This window comes from Dermochelys coriacea, chromosome 1 (assembly GCF_009764565.3).
Source record: "Dermochelys coriacea isolate rDerCor1 chromosome 1, rDerCor1.pri.v4, whole genome shotgun sequence".
Taxonomy (NCBI): domain Eukaryota; kingdom Metazoa; phylum Chordata; order Testudines; family Dermochelyidae; genus Dermochelys; species Dermochelys coriacea.
The window spans coordinates 219,148,277-219,167,223 of record NC_050068.2 but is presented as its reverse complement, the minus strand read 5'-3'; the positions used below and the strand labels follow the sequence as shown (position 1 = coordinate 219,167,223).

General features: G+C 39.9%; 1 protein-coding gene across 5 annotated transcripts in view; it reads left to right on the top strand.

The window, feature by feature from the left end:
- The window catches only part of TSPAN11 (tetraspanin 11), a 168,881-nt gene that overhangs the window by 23,677 nt on the left and 126,257 nt on the right, over window positions 1-18,947 (top strand). The window lies entirely within an intron of this gene.

Sequence of the window (18,947 nt, the reverse complement as noted above, 5' to 3'; positions counted from 1 at the left end):
GAACCCCTTGCTCATATTAGTGAGCACTGACTTCTCCGGTAAATAATTACTCACCAGTGTGAGCAAAAAGTTCACAGTCTGGCCCTAAGCAAATAAACCCCTCATCCATTCACAGTCCTGTGTGTGCCCTGAGTGAACAAAGACTGAGTATGCCTACCCTGCAATCAGGGGTACGGTAGTTTGCAGGAGTAGACGTACCTTAGCTAGCTTTCATCTAGCTAGCTCAGGTCCTGAAGCAGTGAAAGTGTGGCAGTGCATGCTTCAGTGCAGGCTATACAAGTCCACTTGGAACCCTGGATAGTCACTCACAGGGCTAGCCTGTGCTGAAGCACACGCTGCTGTGGTTTCATTGCTTTGTGACCCAAGCTGGCTAAATTAAAGCTAGCTCATGTATATCTACATGAGCTGCAATCACACCCCACAATTGCAGTGCAGATATACCCTTAAAATCCCCTTATGAGGGTAGGGAGCTACTGTTGTTGCTTGGACTTTTATTTCTTCACTTACCCATAATGACAGTGGCTGAACAGGAGTGTGTGGTTTGGGGGTGTGTTTTTTTTTTTTTTGTTTTTTGTTTTTTTTTAAGCCCTAGTCACAGGAGACTTTACACTTTTTATTTATGGTTGCAATTGATGAATTGCTCTTTTAGCTGTATTTATATTTTTGATGTGTTGTTTTGTGTAGGGTGGATTTGCCACATTTATGTAGTTTGCCTTTTATTATACAGCATCAAGGCCCACTTTGCAAAATCGATATCTTTTTAGATTTTCTAAAAACTATTCCTAATTCTACTGGGCTGTGTTTAAAAAAGAACATTTGATTTCTTTGTGCTCTGTTCAGCTCCATAAAAATGCCTTCTAACAGGTGGTTGAGAAAGTTCCTGATTCACAGGACCTGAAAGTTATGGGGTTAAATGAAGGGCTTCCCTTGCTTCCTCACTATTTTCAGAATCACTTTAGCCACAGCTTGCTTGGAGGCTTTTCATACTTATTGCTTCTATTCACCTTATCCCTTAGTACATCATTATATTTAATCTTAACGGCTGTTCAAGCTTTAGAATCTTCTTTTGAACTACTTGACTCCAAATAGAACTTAGTGGTTCTTATATCAATTTCTTTGGAAAAATGTGTTAAAAAGCTGTGTGTGAAAACTAATGAACTGCAAATTATATCGGATAGTTTGAACACTAGTGGGTGTACTAATAAAGGACAATCCACTACATCAAATGAAAGAAGAGGTTTTTGAAAATCATATTTAAAAGCTTTTAGTATTAGAAGGATAGTTTTGTACAAGACTTAAATAGTTTGGATGTTCATGTTAAGTTCCTCTTGTTTCTGGAAACAATATTGGAGAAGACATTTGAGCCATCATTGCAGATTACTAATCTTTTTCCTGATGCCTTCTAGATCCTTTCAGACTTCTCATTTTAATTAAGTTTTATATTGTACTTGGAGAACAACTTTTATGTCGCTAGTTGAATGGGAGAGGGTAAGGCCCTTCAAATTGGGCATGTCAAAATATGGGCACCTCTGATGAAAGGCCACTTTTGAACATCTCTCCTGATGGTGCTCCATAGAATCACAAAAAAACAGCTACTGGTGTTAAAAATCTGAGCTTGCATCAGTTTGTTTATATCAATGCTTCTTTCTGCATAACTTAGAGTGCATGCAAACATCAGGTACAGATGGAAAGAAACTTCTGATTTTTTTTTTTTTTTTTTTTTTAACTGCAATGATTAGTAAACCTTTAAATGTCTCACCTGCTGAAATAGAAATACCTAGTAACGAAAGTCTAGATAGGCTAGAAAACAATTCTACAATAGCTTCTTTACCTCTGGATTTCAATAGTATAGTACGCTTTGCTGTACCATTTCACGTATATTAACTCAGCACTGCTTTTTAGCCAGCATGGACAGCATTCTTCTCCTGTTACTTTTTTATTTTTTCTTCTCTTCAGACTTTATTGGTATGGAGCTTTCTGAATTGGCTGAAAATGTTTTGAGAGCTGTGTCTGAAGAATTTGTCAGTTTTGCTGTATGTTTTATTTTTCTCTTTTTGAAAATTTTCTCTTTGAAATTTGCCTGCTGGCTGACCTAGGGCAAGTCTCTTCACCTCTCCATTCACCTCAGTGTCCCAATCTATAAAATAGAGATAATGATACGAACTACGACTGTCCATTTATCGCACTTAACTCGCGTGATTAACTCAAGAATATTAATTGCGATTAAAAAATTAATTGCACTGTTAAACAATAGAATACTAATGGCAATTTATTAAATATTTATTAAATATTAGATGTTTTTCTACATTTTAAAATATATTTATTTCAATTACAACATAGTATACAAAGTTGACAGTGCTCACTTTATATTATTTTATTACAAATATTTGCACTGTAAAAATGATAAACAAAAGAAATAGTATTTTTCAGTTCACCTCATACAAGTACCATAATGCAATTTCTTTATCGTGTAAGTGCAACTTACAAATGTAGATTTTTTTATTACATAACTGCACTCAAAAATAAAATAATGTAAAACTTTAGAGCCTACAAATCCACTCAGTCCTACTTCTTCAGCCAATCGCTAAGAGAAACAAGGTTGCTCACATTTACGGGAGATAATGCTGGCCACTTCTTATTTACAATGTCACCTGAAAGTGAGAACAGGTGTTTGCATGGCACTTTTGTAGCCAGCATTTGCAAGGTATTTACGTTCCAGATATGCTAAACATTCCTATGCCCCTTCATGCTTCGGCCATCATTCCAGAGGACATGCTTCCATGCTGATGACGCTTATTAAAAAAATAATGCATTAATTACATTTGTACTGAACTCCTTGGGGGAGAATTGTATGTCTCCTACTCTATTTTACGCGCATTCTGCCATATATTTAATGTTCTAGCAGTCTCGGATGATGACCCAGCACACGGTGTTCATTTTAAGAACACTTTCGCTGCAGATCTGACAGAACACAAAGAAGTTACCAATGTGAAATTTCTAAAGATAGCTACAGCACTCAACCCAAGGTTTAATAGTCTGAAGTGCCTTCCAAAATCTGAGAGGGACGAGGTATGGAGCATCCTTTCAGAAGTCTTAAAAGAGCAACACTTCTATGTGGAAACTACAGAATCCGAACTACCAAAAAAGAAAATCAACCTTTCTGCTGGTGCATCTGACTCAGATAATGAAAATGAACATGCATTGATCTGCACTGCTTTGGATGGCTATCGAGCAGAACCCGTTATCAGCATAGATGCATGTCCTCTGGAACGGTGGTTGAAGCATGAAGGGACATATGAGTCTTTAGTGCATCTGGTACATAAATATCTTGCACCGCTGGCTATGACAGTGCCATGGGAATGTCTGTTCTCACTTTCAGGTGACATTGTAAACAAGAAGCAGGCAGCATTATTTCCTGCAAATGTAAACAAACTTCTTTGTCTGAGCGATTGGCTGAAGAGGAAGTAAGAATGAATGTACTTGTAGGCTCTAAAGTTTTACATTGTTTTATTTTTGAATGCAGGTTTTTTTGTACATAATTCTACATTTGTAAGTTCAACTTTCATGATAGAGATTACACTACAGTACTTGTATGAGGTGAATTGAAAAATACTATTTATTTTGTTTTTTACAGTGCAAATATTTGTAATCAAAAATAAATATAAAGTGAGCACTGTACAGTTTGTATTCTGTGTTGTAATTGAAATCAATATATTGGAAAATGTAGAAAATATCCCAAACTATTTAAATAAATGGTATTCTATTATTGTTTAACAGCGTGATGAATCGCGATTAATTTTTTTAATCGCTTGACAGCCCTAATATGGACCTCTTTGGTAAAGTGCTTTCATATCTACTGATGTAAAGTGCTACATAAGATTTAGGTACTATCACTATTTATTACTTTTTGTCAGTTTAATCACTGTAACCAGTTGTGCAACCCTTACTCCCCTTGATGAGAACTTACTGAGTTGAGTAAACCCACCGAAGTCAGAGAGACTACTTGAGTGAATAAGTGTTCACCACAATAAGTAAAGTCTTACCCCACTGGGTCTTAAAGATCTGATCGTGTCCACTTAATCTGCATGTGGGGGATACCTTATATGCACAGATCTCCCCCTTTTGCAGGAAGAATGGGGAGAAGAGACGGCATGAGATTCCAGGTCTGAGATTCCACATAGTTGGAGCAGATGAACAGTGATCATCTTTCATGCTGAGGCAATGTTAAAGCTAAGAAGACGTATGCAGGTAGAATACTAGGAAGCATGCCATGGAGGAGATAAGAAGAAGCACCATATTCTTCAGAGTGTCTTCCCCACAACAACCATCTATGTTACAGAGAACTGTTTTGCCTGTGCAGAGCCATCTCTACTCGCATCACAGATCCAGGCTGCTGCCAGAAAACACACACAGGCTAGTTTTTTAAAAACCTGTAACTTATCACATGCAGAAGTTCAAGCACATAATGTACTTTACCTCTCCTTCAGACTGAATGATAAATTTTATACATTTATAATACTATTGTTTAGAGACCACGGGTCAAATTCTTGTTTTTACACCAGGAATGAATTTGGCAAGTTGGCCTTATGATTAACATCACAAGTATTAGGAATTTGTATTAGTGAGCTATCTATAGGCCCTAACCAAGATCAGAACCTCGTTATGCTAAATGGTATAGATACGTAGTAAGAAACAATCCCTAGCCAATATAGCTTGCAATTTCAATAGAGAAGATAAAGAGTGAGAGGTCACACACAGTAGGTAAGTAATAGAGCTTGAGTAGAACCCAGATCTATCCACTAGACCAAACTGCTTTTCGATTACGGCAAAGTTGTAGCTACATACTCTCAGGGGTCAAACCCTGGGGCCTTGTCTCAGTTTCTATTTTTAATCAACTGAGCTTTTCCTGAGTAAACACTGAATAAGGATGCCAGGTTTGACCCACTACATGAATGCAATGGTGCTGTTAATATAGTTTTACTCAAATGTATATCTCTACAGTGGTGGGTTGTTTTTTTTTAAATTGCAAACTATGAAATAGTTGGCACAGATGGGCTAGGTGGTAACATTTTTAAATAGAATTTGCTTTTAAAGCACTGCTAAAATAAATTTTCTATTGATTTTCCACAAAATGGTGTATCTGCCTCATTATTCAAACTTTTTTTGGCACCCATTGGATTTTCAGAGCAGGAATTTGGTATCCAAGCATTTATTTATTTATTTAAAAAGGGATTAATCCCGAACCTTGTTGGAATTTTAACAATGCTGCATTCAGTCGGTTCAGATTTCAGCATATGGGATGACTGAATAAATACAAAAAGAGAGGTGGGAGACTTGATTAAGGTCAGTGGACATGGTACCACAGGCTCATTTAAGAGGCCTTTGCTTTCAAAGTCCAATTTCTAATTGATGAAACCTAGAGAAAAGAAGAAAACCCCCATCTTTCGGAAAGGGGGGAAATGGTTTGTCATTTAGGACATCTAGACTGTAACTGCATTTAAACTCTTTGCACATTGTTATTATATGTATTGCGGTAGCACATAGGGGACCAATCATAGATCAGGACCCCCATTATGCTCTGCACCATACAAACACAGAACCACATTAGAAAACAGACCCTGCCCATAAATATTTGCCTTCCAAAGCAAAAGTTCATTTGACTAGATTAGTGACTCCTTCCTGAGGAAGGAATAAGGATGCAAGGAGGGAGTATAGCTGTGGGATTTGTAAGGCAGATGCAATGCCCTGTTGTAAAAGTGTGGATCATCCTACATTCATTCACCACAGGAGTCTGCATTACATGAGCTCAAAATCTCTCCACACTTGCCAACATCCTTGCATTTTAGCTTTGCTGTTCTGAAGAGTGAGATCATGTTTCCAGCTGGTTCTAAAAGTCTCATGTGGGATTAGAAATTCATGTTTTGTTTTAGACAGGGCTCAAATAGTGATATATTGTCAGTGTGAATGGTTTCAAGGCATTGGTGTGGACACACTTCTGCTTGCCCCAGAATGGGTCCCTGAAGGATCTGTGTCTGGTGGTTTGAGTTGGAGATGGGTCCTGAGAGATCTGGGTTCTATTTTCAGTTCTGCCACTGACTGTGTGCAAAGTTGGGCAAATCATTTAGACCAACATTGTCAAAAGTGGCTCCTACTTTTGGATACCTCCATTTTTGGGTGTTCAACTAGAAACACCTAGGGCCTGTTTGTTTGTTTTTTTTTTGGAAGGGCCGAGTACCTACAACTGCTGTTGACTTCATTTGGAATTGTGGGAGCTCAGTGCTTCTGAAAATCAGGCCCTAGGTATTTCAAACTGAACAACCAAAAATGGAGACAACCAGAATCAGTGGATGCTTATGAAAATGTTTTGTCTTAACCTTTCTGGGCCTTAGTTTCCTCATCTCCAAAATGGGGGTATAATGCCCACCTTCGTAAAGCGCTTTGCAGCTATTGGATGTAAAGTGTTATATAAGTGTGTGTTTATTTTATGCTCTTTTGTGCGTCTCTTAGTTGCGTTTGGTACATTGTGCTAGCTCAGATTGTCTGAGAAAGGTGAGAAATGATTGCTCTAGGTCAAAATTTTAGGTGAAACACTTGCCTTTAGCTCTGCACATTCTCATTACTTAAGGGAACTTTTGAAAGTTCCTAATACAAATCTGGCACAAACCCTGGGTACGTGCTTTACCTGCTAGCCCACATTGCACTGTCTTCACTAGTGCCGTTAAGTGCACTAGCTGGATTCAAGCTAGCTTGGGGAGGATAGCCTGTGTGTAGATATACCCTTAGCGTTATGCTGTGCTCCTAGGCTTGTTCTCTGAAGTGCTCCTGCAGCCTTCTACTAAAATATACACATTGGCACTACACAGTTGCTTTGCATGGCTCCTTCAATTGGACAAAAAAGTCCCTTCAATTAAGAGCTGTGAATGGAGGATTCATTTGGAGGAAGTAAATGTATTCTATTTTGATTTATTTTATTATTATTTTTTTCTGACTTGGGGCAGTGCCCCAAATGATTCAAGCAAGAGGAGGAGGAACCAATGTGGAGAATAATGTAGAATAATCTTGCCATTAAATTTTCTGATTGACTGACTGGTTACAGTGCCAGAACCAGTGACATTAGTAGACAGAAGGAAAAGGAGATTTTTAAAGAATTCAGGATGTTTTCAATAATCTGAAAGGAAAAAGCTAGAAAATTAAACCCCATAGCATGGTAGCTAATTAAGAATACCTCATTAGTATCACAGAAGTTATGCATAGCACAGAACAAAAAAATGGTGCAACAGTGTTTTGTCTGTCGGGGGGGAAAGTACGGCTAAATAGCAAGGTATAAAAGTGTACTTGACACCCTAGAGTAATGTTTTAAAAATGTAAAATTCAGCCCATGCTAAGGTAAAACAGAAGACAAACTCTGACAGGTAAGATGTAACACTGAGAGCAAAGGGAACTTTGGACCAGATGAAGTAGCAAAAGAGATAAAGACAATAATTAGACATTTTAAAGTACATCAGGAATCAGAAGCCTGCAGGAGAGGCTGTGGATACACTAGACTGCAGGGGGAAAATCAGAGACTAGATTACAGAGTAGCTAAATGATTTCTTTGCACTGGTCTTCAGAACACAGCATGATGGGGAAGTACCTCCCCTCGGGTTATTCTTTACAAGTTGAAAGAAGTGATGGAATAACTCAGGCAATTAAATTGCATTCAGTCATCAAGACTGGATTCTATTCATCTGAGCATTCTTAAGGAAATAAAGAATGAAGCATCTCAGCTGCTAACAAAAATGTCATATTTAAACAGCTACTATGCAAGACACCAGGAGTGTGGTGCACTTTATACCTATCTTTCAGGGCTTAATCCTATGAGGTGCTGAGCTGCCTCAACTCACACTGATGCAGGCTGGAGTTGAGGGGGTTCAGTATCTCAGGAAACAAGCTTTAAAAGAGGTCAGTAATAATAATGCATAGTTTTAATATAGCGCTCTTCGTTTTCTAGATCTCAAAATGCTTCACAAAGGAGGGAAGTATCAAGGGCACCCAGCAAGCAAGTGCCAGAGCAAAAATAGAACTCAAGTCCATTCCTAAGTGCCGGTGTAGTACCCTAGCTGCACTTGGGCCATGATAGACCAGTGAACAATATAGGCCATTACAAATCAGTATCTGGAAATATAGTTGAGAGGATTACTAATTATACAGCATGTTGATGAGTAAAAGTTGGTAGGATCAAACCATCCCAGCTTTTACTAAATCATGCTTCTCTGCCTTATTGGAATTAACAAACTAAAGGCTAGATGAGAAGTGTTTTAAATGCACTAAAAATAATAAACAAATGATTTATTTAGACTTTCTAGAGGCTTTTGATTGAATCCTTCAGAAAATTGGTAACCACCAGGTAAAAATTAAAAACCTGTCATGGGTTTTTTAAAATGTGGGTAAAAGGTAGGACTATAAATGTGGGGATAAATACTAGGATCTGTACTTTTCATTGTATTTATGATCTGAAACAGGGATGAATCATGAGGTACAAAGTTTTCTGGAAAAAAATTAAGTCATTCAAATTCATACAAAACTAGGTAATTAGGTAACAATGGCAGATTAAATTAAATGTAGGCCTGTACTTTTATAATATTTCTTATGTTGCCCCTTTTTTTTTATCTGAACAGCTAGTCAAAATTTGGGGCCTTAGGGATGTAGAAGTAGTTGAAAGTAGAAATTGATGGAATCTGGTATTTTATTTTGTGCAAAATCTTGTCTATTTACAAGGAATGTACAAAGTTCTTCTCTGAATGCAGAAGGAACCAGGAACAAATGGAGCAGCTTGTATCCCCGAGCCTCTTTACGCAAAAAACCCAAAAGCTCTCTCTAGCTTTTTTCAGGGTCACACTATGTTCACAGGCTACTGCTCAGCTTCCTTCCTTTTCACATTTGACTGTTGTTGTCTTTGGTCTGATCTGTGTACACATTCTCACACACACACACCCTTCCCTCCCCCCCCCCCCCACACACAAACTCGGCCAAAAGCTTCTGGGAGGACTCTCACATTCGGTTTTGTCTTAGGTGGAGGCTTTTGTGTACCTTTTTTTTTTTTAGGTGTGAACTCACCCTTCAGTTATCAATTTCAGTGGGATGTTAACCCAACCCTTCATGTCATTTCACCTAGCTCATACCACTTACGAGAAACAACTTCATATATAATGATGGAATATAAATTAGTAGTAAGCTTTTGGGGCTGGGAGAGGGAGGAAATAAACATAATGCCAGACTGCTCAATGAAAACATATTCTTGATGCGCAGGGGCATTAAGAAATCATATATTAGACCATTTTAAGAATATTATTGTGAGTAACAGAAAACATTATGTCACAATATAAGTAGCTGGAATGTGTGTCCCAACCTTCAATGCTCTGTTAATCTCCTACAAGACATAACAGATATAAAAGAGTTCCAGAGGCATGCAATAAAAATGAGTAGAAGTGTAAAGGGTTCTGCTATACAAGAAGTGATTAAAACACTAGGGACTTGTCTACACAGTGGGGTAATGCACACCACGGAGATGTGATTTCTAACGCTCACTAATGAGTTGCATGTTAATTGGTCTGTTTAAATAAGTGGTTCTCAAACTTTTGTACTGGTGACCACTTTCACACAACAAGCCTCTGAGTGTGACACCCCCCCATATAAATTAACACTTTTCATATATATATTTAACACTATTATAAATGCTGGACGCAAAGTGGGCTTTGCGGTGGAAGCTGACAGCTCATGACCCCCATGTAATATCCTCGCCACTCCCTGAGGGGCCCCAACCTCCAGTTTGAGAATCCTGATTTAGACCCTTCGGGTGCACACTAAAGGTTCGCTAATGTGGTTTAATATACTGCTGTTTGTACTACTTTAAAGCACAGTAGGGAACCTTTAGTGCTCACCAACAGGGTCTACATGGACCAACTAATGTGCAACATGTTAGTGCGCTTTAGAAATCACACCCCTGTACTGTGCATTACCCCACCATGTAGACAAGTCCTAGGTCTATGTGGGAGGAATAAAAGTAGATTAGCTAGTTACAGTAGTTACTGTAATTAATATACATAAAAAGAACACTTGGGTTCCTGTTTACTAGAGCTAGGGAAATGTAGCAAAACAGAATTCTCACCAGTGAAGCCAGCTGATTCCATTTGCTGGTGACTCTTTTTGTTGATGAATATTTAGTGCAAGAACATTTGCAAAAAACAAAACCATTGTGAACAATAGTGAAAATAAATACTCATGGGTGGTTTTATCTAGAAATTGAAATGCTTTTATAGGGCTTAAAAAAGGGGGAAAAAAAAAGCTCTTTCATGAATAGCTTTTAGAAATAATAAACACCTCCAAATGGTGGATGTTCCTAAAAGTCATGCCACAGTTAGCTGGCATAGGAAGAATATGATGCTAAATTCACCATGAGCTATTCAGTGTCCATTGAAGTTAAACAGAGCTGTTCAATTAACTTCAGTGATATTTGGATCAGGCCTCAAATAAATTGTTTGCTATGAATAGATTGCCCAACTCTGCCATTCACCCTATTCCAGAATGTAAAGGCAAAACTGACATGGGATACAAGGAAATACTTTTTGTGTAACTTACAAGCAGTGTAACTCTCTGCCTCCAGATATAATTCTGGCAAATAGGTGAGTAAGACCCCCCCCAAAAAAAGCGTACATTTTTATATGAATAAGCCTCTTCAGTTTGGTCATTGTCCTAGGCAGGATATTGGACTAGCTAGACCAATGGACTTTTCCAGAATGACAAATATAATGTTCTCCACTTTTTCTTGACTGAAAATGTTGTGGTTATAAAGTTTTCCCAGCCATCTTATTACCTAGTAAGTCATTTGAATATTTTAATGAGATACGTTCTGTCTTCCAGCATTTTTCAGATATCTCAATACCCAAACAACCCGGTCTGACTACTACAATGAGTGTTAACAACTATAGTGAGTCATTTGCTTGTCTGTTTATCCTGGTGTCAGAACTCCAGAACAAGCTCAAAGACCTCAGGCTAGTGTAGAGAGTCTGCTTTCAAACCTGGTATCAACATTTCTGTTTGATTTTTGCCCTCCTTTGAAATAGGAATTGGGATGAGAACAGCAGCAGGTGGCACAGCAGCCCCAGCTAAAAGCTTTATCAGCTTTGTGACCGATCTGCTCAGGATCACAATTGGTTCTGACTGCTATGTTTCTCTATCTCCCACAGCAGAATGTGAGTGCATGGGCATCATTCAGTGTGCCTGGGCTGTACACGCTGGACTTGATTCTGATCTCACTTACACCAGTTTAAAACTAATGTGAAAAGAGAGTGAAGCTCAGTATTCTAGGTATAATCACACAAGACCATATAGGCCTGATCCAGCAAAATATTTAAGTGTGCACTTAACTTTAAACATGTGATTCATCAATGGGGCTATTCTGGTGCTTAAAGTCAGACGTGCGCTAAAGTACTTTGCCAGGATCAGGACCATAGAGGAGTAGCAAAACTTAGGTCTATGAAATGATGCTTTGGAACATGTAGCCCAAAACCACACTGGTTTTCCCCCTTAGCTGCCGCATCATATTTTAAGTTTGCATCTAATTTGCTGTTGGCTGTCCACTGTCCCTCCTTAGATGTCATTTGGTATTATTACTTTCTGAGTTTCTTCCTCCTGTTAATTTCCTTCCAAACCCTGTCAAGGGAGCTGAACAACATATTAAGGGAATAATTATGGTAAAATAAAAACATAAGACCAATCCTTATTAAAATGGAAGCAAATAAAACCAGCTAAATAGCTCTTTTTTTAGATGAGTTTTCCCCAGCTTGCATTTTTCAAGTTTGAAGCTTATTTTGCTCCCCTAATGTCCAGCTTTTTTCAGCTAGTATGTATTGTCTCATTTATTTTTAAGACCCCTATCCTTTGTGGATTTCATTTATGTGCTGATTATCCACTTTCCCCTCCAAATCATGAATGTTAAATAAAACAGGGCCCAATTACAATCTCTGGAGCATGTCATTAGAGACATTTGACTGTGATATGATGCATTGCTTTTGATCACTGAGTACCTCATCTCTGTCTGGGCAGATATCTTCTTGATAACATGCTCATCATGTTAGTGTCTGAGCACCTTACACTTTTTGCTGTATATGCTTGTTGTTGTTGTTTGTATTACAGTTGCAAGTAGAGACTCCACATGAGATCAAGGACCCATTGCACCAGACACTGTACAGTCTCTGCCTGGAAAAGCTTACAATTAAAATGGACGAGACAAGGATGGGTGAGGAAACAGAGAGGTGAAGTGATTTGCCCAAGGTCACAGAGCACTTCCCTTGCAGAGCCCAGAATAAAACCCAGCTCTCCTGAGTCCCAGTCCCCTTCCATATCCTTTGGACCAGGGTCATTCTTGCTTTCCATTCCACAGTATGAATTAATTGATCCTTCAGGCAATTTTCGATCCTTGTGACAAAGCTTGCCTCCAACCCAGTTTCAGTGTTGGTCATCCTTGGTGTACGGGATGGAAAATTTCTCAGTGAATCAAAGCACAGTGTTGGTAATTTTTACAAACTCATGTTTGTTTACTACAGTACCAATTGTGATTTTGAAACAAACCACAGCATGTCAGAATGGATCAGAGAACAGCAGATTGTTTTTGCAGAGTGGATGCTGCTGTAATACCGACACTGTAGCTGGCATTTATAGTTACTGGCCTTTCTACTTAATTATGAAGTCTGGTAAAAGCCTGGGGCAGATCAAGTTTTGTTATGAAATTCAGCTGTTAGCATGGTCTCCATATCCAGTGCAAATGCAGATTTTCCTGGGACAGGGAAAAGGATTGCAAAAGCCTTTCTGCTGATGTTTTGACAGTTAATTAACCTGCTGAGGTAAGAATGTCTAACAAGAAGCAGGGTAAAAATCTGTGCTTTTAATTCTTCCTGTTAAGAAAATTCTTCAAATTTAATAACACAGAATATTTTGATTGCTGCAGCATATTTCAGTGCTTAAAAGACCAGGTTAAAAATGACGTGTTTTATAGTAAGCATGACCTGCCTGATTTTCAAAGATATTTAAGTGCATAAAGATGCAGATAGGCAGCTAGTGGGATTTCAGAAGTGGACCTGATCCAAAGTCCATTGACATCAATGGAACCGCTCTTACTGACTTCAGTAGGCTTTGGATCAGGCCCTGAGCCTGGTAGTAAGTGTTCGTAGTAAGCGTGGACTATAAGATCTTACTGGCACATACTAGGAGATAAAGTTTGTAGTACTGCATTACCTTGAGAACCTATTTACTTAGGGAAATGACCTTTGAATAGAAACTTAGTGTGATACCAAGCAAGAGATGAACTATTGAGGATACCTTGAAGGGCAGAATCTCACAGCCATGCAGTGGGAAGAAACATTTAGAAAAACCTTACTCAGGCTGTAGAGCGCATTATAAATATGGCACTGAGGAATGTGTGAGTTCCTCCCTGAACTTTTAAATTCATTAGCTAAAACTCACTTCCGTGTAATCAACTACAAGGAAAAATTAATTGGTTATTTCTTTTCTAGCCCTGAGTAATTCATCACTGCCCTCGTTTCTGCTTTGCCACCTGTTTGGCACTTATGGAAAACGAGTGTTTCCATTCAGTGTGATTTACTTTAGATCTGTATATTCTGCTTGCCGTTTCTTCTTCCTGATACAGAGACCTTTTTCTAATATGCCTTTATGATTAGATTGTGCTGTACACCCTGGAACTAGTGCAGTGTTTTATTGAGACATTTGCTTAATTTTTTGGCAGTACAACATTTTGACCATATAAATCAGTGTCTCTGTTCAATCTGGTGTTCCTCTCATTCGTAACACGGCTTTTCTTTGTGTTTTCCTGCTAAAATGCCGCATGCTTATATTAGACCCTTTGTGTTTCTAAAGTTCCTGGGTCAAGTAAAAACAAAGTACCTGGGTGTGTTGGGTGACAGAAATGTATAATGGAGCTTTTTGTGAGGCACTGCTGCATGGCTAACGTCTGCTCTTGGACAACTAACGTTAGAGATGGCTGAGTATTATTTGCTGTATATTTAATGATATTTTAAAAATAGAATAATTTTGTCCAGTTCCAATATTTGTAACCTGCTCACTTTCGAATGGATTCACCTAGTCCCTTACATTAGGTGCACAATGAGGGGGGGCAATAAGGAGCCTTTCTCTCCACCCCAATGTTCTGTGACTCATGAAAAGGCTGGACAGAATTGCAGTCTGTGTGCTCAGGTCAGTGTGCTCCCCCACCCCTTCCCTCAGACCTCCCCCCAGGATGTGGGGATGGGCAGGGAGGGACAGAGGGTATGTGGAGCTACAGCTCAATCCCCCATTGTACTGGCCAGTGGAGCTGAAATATGCTGCACTCCATAGAAGGGGAGGCAATGTGAACAGTCCACTTATGCACCAAGATGCTTCTGAAGCTATTCTACCTCCTTGTGCCAGGATAAGATCTTTATTTATAAAAGGCCTGTCTTCCCTTTTGAGTGCTTGTGCCCCATTTAAGAGGCTATTTTTATCACAAGTCATGCAACCTTTGGTGTTCTTTCTTAAAGCCCCAGCTGCTGGAATCAAGAGATTGCAAGAGAAACAGTTACTCCCCCACCCCACCCCCAAGAAAGTTTCCCTAGCCCTTGTTGTGAAGAATAGGTTGAAAAAATGAACCTAGTGCACCCTACAGGCTCAGAAAACGGAGATATACAAAAAGAACCCCAATTTATTTATTTAGTTTTGAAATCTCATGATTTGTAAGCCAGTATCATGATTTTTGGGGTCCTGACTATGATTTTTGACACTTGAGATTGATAATGAAAGGCAGTAGGTCACAACTCGAGATTAGCTGTATTAGTCGTGATTATTTTTACACGTATCTGTTTAAATCTCCTATGGTTCTAAAAGGGATACGTTTTCAAAACAACCTCAACACTTGCATCAGCATCTAGAAAGTCCATTTGCTGCACAAACTGGCTAGTTAGACACACTATTATTTTGATTTGCAAATGCCTGACTGGCTTCCAGGAATAAGTGTTTTTGTGCTAGGGAATGGAGGAGCACAACAGCTTTGAATTTACAAATTTCGACACTGCTTTGAAATGTTTGCCTTAAACATCTGGAGAACAATACAAAGATTGTGAGGTCCATATACAAAATAGTCTTAAATGCAGAATTTTAAAATTCATATTTCTTCCATATAATATTTCTGGTGTCACAAACGGATCTGAGCAATTCAGGGCTAAAATGTTCAAACTCCAGCGCCTCCAAGTCAATTCCATCACCAAATTATTCCTTCACTCACATGCAAACTAGTAAAGGTGTATGCAAAACAGTAAAACATGTATGCATATAGGTAAGAATTCTGTACGTGCAAATGTATGTTATATGTGCAGAATCGTCTGGGTGTGCCTGGGTGCACAAATTTTGTAGGTGTAATTTAGGAACTTGTGGTTTAAAACACAGCCCTTCTGATCTTCACTGGGGAATTTCTGTTCTGTTATTAGAGCTGCACGTTCCATCAGGTTTCCTCTTGAGGAAGAATTCATTGTATGTCCTTGCTGCTCCATGTGAAGGTCACGATGTGCCTTTCAAAGTATTTCATCATGCTGATGATTGCTCTCCTTTTGTGTTCTGATATGCTAAGTTAAAACGTACTATAAAGTAAGGCTAATATGGCGGCTGCTGCTGCTTCTTATGAGATAAAAATATTATTGAGTAAGCAGCTAGTGTAGTACAGTAGTTTTACTATGTATTATATTTACGGATTCTCTTTGAAATGCATAAAGTACTTATTTTGATTTTAATGGGACTTTGTTTTGTAAGAATAATGGGCAGTAATATTATAGTTTATCCATCACTTAAACAACACTCCATCAATATGAATAATGCTAAAGTAAATCAATTATGTGGCTGAACGTTTGAGATCAATGACTTTTTCAGCATTCTGAGTGTGTTCTTGTTTCTTAGGGCAGAGTTCAACAAAGAGTAGGGTGCGCCCCTCTAGGGAGCCATGGAGGAATGTCAGGGGGGCATGGCAAGCCCAGCCTAGCCCTTATGGGGGTGGAGAGGGAGCACCACTCAATCCCTCCCCCAGCTCTGCTCTGGTCCTGCCCCCAGCCGCATCTCTGGCTCCCGGCACCATGCCTGGCCCTGTCGCCAGCCTTGGCGTAGCTCCACTCCCCACCCTCAGCCTCTGGCTGCAGACCTGCGCCCGGCCTCAGACGCATCCCCTGTAGCGGCCCCACTTCCGGCCCCAGCTCGGGGTAAGAGGGGATGTGACCCTCAAAAGTTTGGGAACTGCTGTATTAGGGGATGGGAAAGAGTAGAGATCTTTAGTTCCATCCACATAGCTCAGGGATTTTTAGTTTTATTTTTATTGGACCACATCTTTTGAAGCACATATTAATAGAGTTTGGACCACGTCTTAACAGAGATTGCCTGCTGGACACATCTCCTTCCATGTGCAATCACATGGACTTCTCCCATTTCCAACTGGGCAACATCTCTGTGGCACTGGCGGCAGTAATACTTATAAAAAAAAAAACCAAACAAACGATGAGCCAGTTTCTGATTTCTGTTGCATCAGATTTAGTTCACTGAAGTCCATGGGGTTACTCTCAATTTACACTAAAGTAACTGGAATCAGAATCTGGCCTGATTTTTAACTTCAGTGTGAAGCACTGTTTACCCTTTAAAAATAAAAGTTGCAGTAAAGAACCTGGATGCTTGCACAACCACATGGAAGGAAGGAGGAGGAGGCAGTGCCATGTGACCTGACAGTTCTAAGGTCACCACCAATTGTTCCTCATATCATTAGCAATCCACTGTTCCCACTGGGAGCCACTAACCTAGCTGTTAATCACTTTATTGGACAAGTTGTATTCTTACAACTCGTGGCAAACGGGGGAAGTCCCGGATGACTGGAAAAAGGCTAATGTAGTGCCCATCTTTAAAAAAGGGAAGAAGGAGGATCCTGGGAACTACAGGCCGGTCAGCCTCACCTCAGTCCCTGGAAAAATCATGGAGCAGGTCCTCAAAGAATCAATCCTGAAGCACTTAGAGGAGAGGAAAGTGATCAGGAACAGTCAGCATGGATTCACCAAGGGAAGGTCATGCCTGACTAATCTAATCGCCTTTTATGATGAGATCACTGGTTCTGTGGATGAAGGGAAAGCAGTGGATGTATTGTTTCTTGACTTTAGCAAAGCTTTTGACACGGTCTCCCACAGCATTCTTGTCAGCAAGTTAAGGAAGTATGGGCTGGATGAATGCACTATAAGGTGGGTAGAAAGCTGGCTAGATTGTCGGGCTCAACGGGTAGTGATCAATGGCTCCATGTCTAGTTGGCAGCCGGTGTCAAGTGGAGTGCCCCAGGGGTCGGTCCTGGGGCCCGTTTTGTTCAATATCTTCATAAATGATCTGGAGGATGGTGTGGATTGCACTCTCAGCAAATTTGCGGATGATACTAAACTGGGAGGAGTGGTAGATACGCTGGAGGGGAGGGATAGGATACAGAAGGACCTAGACAAATTGGAGGATTGGGCCAAAAGAAATCTAATGAGGTTCAATAAGGATAAATGCAGGGTCCTGCACTTAGGATGGAAGAATCCAATGCACCGCTACAGACTAGGGACCGAATGGCTCGGCAGCAGTTCTGCGGAAAAGGACTTAGGGGTGACAGTGGACGAGAAGCTGGATATGAGTCAGCAGTGTGCCCTGTTGCCAAGAAGGCCAATGGCATTTTGGGATGTATAAGTAGGGGCATAGCGAGCAGATCGAGGGACGTGATCGTTCCCCTCTATTCGACACTGGTGAGGCCTCATCTGGAGTACTGTGTCCAGTTTTGGGCCCCACACTACAGGAAGGATGTGGATAAATTGGAAAGAGTACAACGAAGGGCAACGAAAATGATTAGGGGTCTAGAGCACATGACTTATGAGGAGAGGCTGAGGGAGCTGGGATTGTTTAGTCTGCAGAAGAGAAGAATGAGGGGGGATTTGATAGCTGCTTTCAACTACCTGAAAGGGGGTTTCAAAGAGGATGGCTCTAGACTGTTCTCAATGGTAGCAGATGACAGAACGAGGAGTAATGGTCTCAAGTTGCAATGGGGGAGGTTTAGATTGGATATTAGGAAAAACTTTTTCACTAAGAGGGTGGTGAAACACTGGAATGCGTTACCTAGGGAGGTGGTAGAATCTCCTTCCTTAGAGGTTTTTAAGGTCAGGCTTGACAAAGCCCTAGCTGGGATGATTTAACTGGGACTTGGTCCTGCTTTGAGCAGGGGGTTGGACTAGATGACCTTCTGGGGTCCCTTCCAACCCTGATATTCTATGATTCTATGATTCTATGATTCTTACTTGTTATAATCGGGAAAACCTCCTTGAGCATATTTTATAATAATAAATTAAATCTATTTGGAAGCTAGCTTGCATGTCTAACCCTAATTTTTACCTCACCCAGGCTTTGCCAATGTTGAAAGCTCTTTGGACAGACAGCATTTTTGTACAACACTGTCAGAAGGGAGGCTGTGTGGACTTCATATTGCAAGGATTATTAGAGGCAGGGGATTTGTTGTATCTTGATCCCTCCAACGAGCCACTGTTCAACTGCTTACACCATCTCTGAGCAACCACAGTAGGTCTTTCCCCTTGACATACCCCCAGTACATCCTCCTTGACTAGCCATACTTTCAACTATAATTCTCCTCTTTCCCCCCATGTGCACATTCATGCATATGTATTTCGAAATTTGGAGTGACTTGATGGAGTTGCATTCATTTTGCACAGCCAAATGATTTCCAGATTGGTGCAGTTTAGACCACTTTGGCCCCACTTACACTCATTTTCTGACTAATACACACTCGGTGTGCAACTTGGATCACTGGCCAATTTACCCCAATGGTTATAGTAAAATAATCACAGGACAAAATGTGGAATAAG